Genomic DNA, 4,530 nt, shown 5'->3' with positions numbered 1-4,530 from the left:
GATATTAAACCTAGAAACATGTAATTAAGTATGTATGGCCAGGATTAAGTGAGGACCCATGAAAGGGTACTTTTTGGTATTTTTTCATTCTTCAAAAGGTACTTTTTGAAATTTCTATAATATTGAACCTAGAAACATGTTATTAAGTTCGTATATCCCGGATTAAGTGAGAACCAGTAAAAGGGGACTTCTTGGTACTTTTTCGTTCTTCAAAAAGTACTTTTTACAATTTCTACAATATTGAACCTAGGAACATGTAATTAAGTTTGTATGGCCCGGATTAACTGAGGACCCATAGATGGGGACTTTTTGGTACTTTTCCGTTCTTCAAAAGGTACAAAAGGCTTTAAACACATCATGGTGAAGGGTATATAAGATTCGGCACAGCCGAATATAGAACTCTTACTTGTTTTAGCATTCTTTTTCCACGCAAATTATGCGAAGACATAATAGAGATTTTGAAAATATTTAAAATAAAACTTTGTTTTATTTTTCTTTCAAACTAACAAATGTTTGAATCAGAAGAGAAAAACAAACAGAAAAAATATAAATATTAAGCGACTAAGAAATTACAGCAGCACGTGACCGACTATACGCTGACCTAAGTTAGTGATAAACTAATTGAAGTTTAGCTCATGTTGTTGTTAACTAAATTCTCAAAAAAAATATAAAACTTAGTGTTTATGTGTGGCCTCCGGTAGGTTAGTGTTTAGTGTTCTAGTCTGGTAGAGCGGAGGTGGTGGGTTCGATTCCCACCTGAGGCTCTGGTTAAGGAGCGCACAACAGGCCCGATAGAGGCCTAGGTGTATTTCTTCGCATTTGATGTATATCCATCCTCCTTTCAAACTAACTAACTAACTTACTAAGTAACTAGTGTTTAGGTGACCATTGGATGACTACTGAGGAACTAAAATATACATAATTGGTGAAATCAAATTATATATAAATATCTTATCGAATTTTGTTCTTTTTAGTGACATAATTTAGCGATTTCTTATGACTTATCACCTATCTGTCTGTCTGTCTGTTTTTCTGTCTGTCCGTCCATGTAAGCTTTGTAATCAAACTACATGTCGCAATTTTGAGTATAAATCAATGAAGTTTGGTACATAATATTCTATTGTCCCAGGGACGAAGCCGATCTATCTAAAATGGTTAACGAAGGTCCATTATTTCACCTAGTCTGCATACAACTGAATCCCAGAACAGGGTTTTTAAGTTCATAATTATGTTTAATATACTCGTATCTTGACAAAAGGCTAAAAATCCAAATTCTATATTAGCCTTGATGACCCTCATGAACTTTATAGGGCCTAATTTGACCTTAGCTCATTTAAAAAGATCCCTTTAAAATTTGACTTAAATGTCCACAATTCAACTTAAATTTAACAATAAATGGCTAATGTATATCTGAGGCAGGATACAATTCAACTTAAATGCTTTGCTATAATAACTAGATCAAACTTTATTTTTGTAATAGTTGTAGGGTATTATATGGTCGGCCTCGCCCAACTATAATTTCTTACTTCTTTGATACTTTGATTCCAAATATATTGAATAGTAGACTGCTAGACTTTAAGGTGGATATTAAACTAATTTTTTGTACGTATAATACCATCACCATTTTAATGATGTAGGGTATAAAAAAGTGTGAGTAAAAACTTCTTTACTGGATTATATATTTTAAGTATAATCTTTAAGAATTAAATGTACTTACTACGTTTTAAACTCGTTAGAGATGGCAGTACAAAATCAAAAGCTCAAACAAATAAAACATTTAAAAGTATTAAAAAGAATTTAATTTTTGGATTTTCTAGAAAATATAGAAACGACAAAAGTAGGCTAATTACAAGGGAAACATTTAAAAAAGGACCATGCGATACCCCTCACCAGTCAGTGTGTGGATTACTTTTTTAAAAAATAAAGCATTTAATTCGTTCATTACAAAAGCCGATAATGTTATTTAAAGTTCTATAAAACTATTTTTTGTGTTTTTTGACATAATAGAACATTTAAAGTTGTATAAGGTCTAAGCGAAATAATTGACCCAATTCAACCATTTTGTTTGTGCTTTCGCCAAAAATAAAAGTATGTTAGGTAAGGTAGGCAGGTCGTTTACTCGATGTCATCACTGGAGACACACTTGGGTCCAAATTTTTCGATTCCATTGTGATATCTGAAACGAGAGAAGACGGTCAGCGAATTAGTACACTTCGACCTAATCACTCCGGTTTCCTAAACCGAACCAGTTTGTCGTACGAATATAGGAATCTATCTTCCGAATGTTGACCTCCGATAGATCCGCTCATGCAGAAAATAGCTACGTAGCAGACCCATTCTATGATAAGTTAGGGCGGGACAGTGACAGAGGAAGTGAGTTATACTCTCTTCTTCATATTCATCCTGCAGAAGTCGTTACTGGGTAAGTTCAGTCTTCCTGCAAGGAGCCCGAAAGGTCAGTTACTATTGCCGTAGATTAACTCTCGGATTGTTTAAAAGGGCTTGGAATTTCTGTGGGTTCTAAGATGGCCACATGATCCTTACCTGTCTAGAGGTGGCTTCATTCGATAGTTATGCACGTATCGAGTGTTTGCAGATTGGAAGCGGTATACCGACAAAAGGGTCGGTATGATCTCTTGCCTACAATAGTGTCCGCGGTGGTACTACCAGGAATTTGTTGGTGTCCTGGAATCCAATACAGTCCTATTGTGGAATGTTTCGCCATCTCATTAAGGGATTCCCGGCATTCTAGGACTAAGTTTGATGTCGTGAAAACACCACTTAGAACCTTAAGGGCTGCATGACTATCGGTATAAAATCGAATATTAGCACCATATATTCGATAAAACCTAAGCCAGTTTATAGCCCGTTTGATGGCCTGAAGAACGCTACATTGGGCAGGAAGCTTGAAAGAGACTTCCGTTCCCGAATGTGCTATGTAAAAGCCACCTCCTACACCATGGTTTAATTTCGAGCCATCGGTGAAAACTTTATACGATCCGTCATGGAAGATTGTTTCCATCACATTTGGATCCTGTCTGTGTACGCCATATATATTCTAATCCAATTTAAGAATTTTCTTATTCCCCGGACTTCTGCCTGGAAGCTTGTGTTATTATTAATGTACCACCGTTTGTATATTTCTGTTTTTGGGTTTTCAATATAGAACGCCAGGCCCACTTTATCTTCCAATTTAGGGCCATCCGTGTAACAACGGATTCCTCCTCGTTTTCCGCTTGACCAAGACATTCTATTTCTGAACAGCCAGTAGGGGTTAGTGAAACGCAGAATTGAATTGAAACCTTATTTCAGAAATAAAAATTGTTTCATCTGTGATTCACATAGATTTATCCAGTTGCGGTCCGGTTTTGATGCCCTAAGGAACGCAGGGGTAAATTTAAGTATTACGCTCTATTTCTAGTTTGACACACATAGCTTAAGATATTTTTAAGACATGTCTCAAATAGCTCATCCAAACAAGAAAGTACATCCGAAACAATGTTCCTTGCTTTCATTGAATGAGGAGGCCAATATCAGAGGTAAGGTATTGTTTCCTCCTACTCCTCTTTATAACAAATCTTATAGTAGTCATTATATTCGAGACCATTCTAGTGGCGTGATTGCCAATTTTACACATCATTTTCGGTTAATTTGTCAGCTATATAATTCCTTGACAATAACTATGTCCAAGAAATCATATTAGCGTTATCCTAGAATGTTACGCTATTTTATAAAAATATAGATTTACAGAAAAAAGTGTTTTCTTGAAATAGCATTCTTCTTGGTAGAAATGTTGTTTGATGCTTTTTCACTTTTAGCTAGACAAAAAAATCGATATTGTATTATTACTATTGTTGTAATTGCATATTTTTCCATTTTTCTTTGTAGTATTTATTTGTTTGTTTGCATATGTGTTGGTGTTGTGTATTGTTGCAACACTTCTGATTTTATTTAATTTTCCTTTCGGCTGCCTTTGGGAAAATAAATAATTCATACTCAACACGTACATATATTTTATACACAAATTGATATGCAGATATTATAATACATGCAGAGAAAAATATGGTTAGATATGAACACATTAATCATTTTAACATCGTTATCGTTACAACATTCAATAATCACAAAATTATGAATATTTTGCTAAATGGAACACTGAAATAGTGATCATGTTTCATGATTCTTTGAAATTTAACATTAAATAAATAAAACTACATGTGTGAATAACTTTACTATTTAAATACACGTGTTTATATCTCTTCAACAATCCAAGATAAATGAACTATATTGTTTCAAACATAGTCTAGTCATAGTCTAGTGATGGTCTAGTCATGGTCTAGTCATGGTCTAGTCATGGTCTAGTCATGGTCTAGTCATGGTCTAGTCATAGTCTAGTCATAGTCTAGTCATAGTCTAGTGATGGTCTAGTCATGGTCTAGTCATGGTCTAGTCATGGTCTAGTCATAGTCTAGTCATAGTCTAGTCATAGTCTAGTCATAGTCTAGTCATAGTCTAGTCATAGTCTAGTCA

This window comes from Lucilia cuprina, chromosome 6 (assembly GCF_022045245.1).
Source record: "Lucilia cuprina isolate Lc7/37 chromosome 6, ASM2204524v1, whole genome shotgun sequence".
Classification (NCBI taxonomy): Eukaryota; Metazoa; Arthropoda; class Insecta; order Diptera; family Calliphoridae; genus Lucilia; species Lucilia cuprina.
Note: the sequence above shows the minus strand (reverse complement) of the source record.